This window comes from Octodon degus, unplaced genomic scaffold (genome assembly GCF_000260255.1).
Source record: "Octodon degus isolate 3935 unplaced genomic scaffold, OctDeg1.0 scaffold00011, whole genome shotgun sequence".
NCBI lineage: Eukaryota > Metazoa > Chordata > Mammalia > Rodentia > Octodontidae > Octodon > Octodon degus.
In genome coordinates, this window is record NW_004524587.1 from 25,182,582 (window position 1) to 25,183,375 (window position 794).

A 794-nucleotide genomic window follows, 5' to 3' on the forward strand; every position below is an offset into this window, starting at 1 on the left:
TTGCTTGGGTTGTGCCATTTTTCAGGGACAGCGCACTAGCTCCAGGCTGTGGACCCTTTGGCACGTTTGAGTGTGTCTGCTGCGGGAACCCCTCCTTCATGTGCTCCCACGAGGTGGCAGGCAGGGGCCTCTTGCTGCGCGTGGTGGTAACTCGTGCCCACCGCGTCATGGCTTCTCCCAGGGGGACCTGCTCAGTCTAAACGAAATGTAAACTCCCAGAGTAAACTCCCCAGCGCCCCTGGGGCAGAGCGCAGATCGTGCAAGGGGGCCGGGCCGGTGCCACACGCGCATCGCAGGAGCCCCGCAAGGGCCCAGGGTGGGCGGGAGAAGGTGTCCCTGCTGGGCTTACGGGAGGGGACAGGTGCTGGTGTGCTGAGGGCCATGGGGGCCCACGTGAGTCTATCCGGCGCCAAGAACACCAAGGGGGACCCGGGACGCCTCAATGGCGCGCAGAGAAGCGCTCCTTACCGCGCACGTCTCATGTAACTATTCTTAACTCATCTTTCTCATATGTAAAGCAATTGGTCAAAACCTTAAAAGCCTTGATGCCCTGAGACAGGATGTGCCTTTTATGAGGTTATTGTGAGGGTGTTGGGAGTGGCGTATTGGTAGACGATAATAACAACTAATGGAGCAGGCCAGAAAAGAAAGTGCATTTATGTCACTGGGGTTTTGGGGGTGGGGTGCATGGTACTGGTCTACAGTATCTTTCAAAAGAAAAATGTCATGTTCTTCATCAAAAATTATTCTCACCTTTGGGTCAATTCAGAAGTTGACCTTGGCCCCTACATCAG

The 794-nt window shown here is 55.4% G+C and overlaps 1 pseudogene; it reads right to left on the reverse strand.

The window, feature by feature from the left end:
- LOC101566228 overlaps window positions 1–204 on the reverse strand; it is an 846-nt pseudogene extending 642 nt beyond the window's left edge.
- Window positions 205–794: the final 590 nt, after the last annotated feature.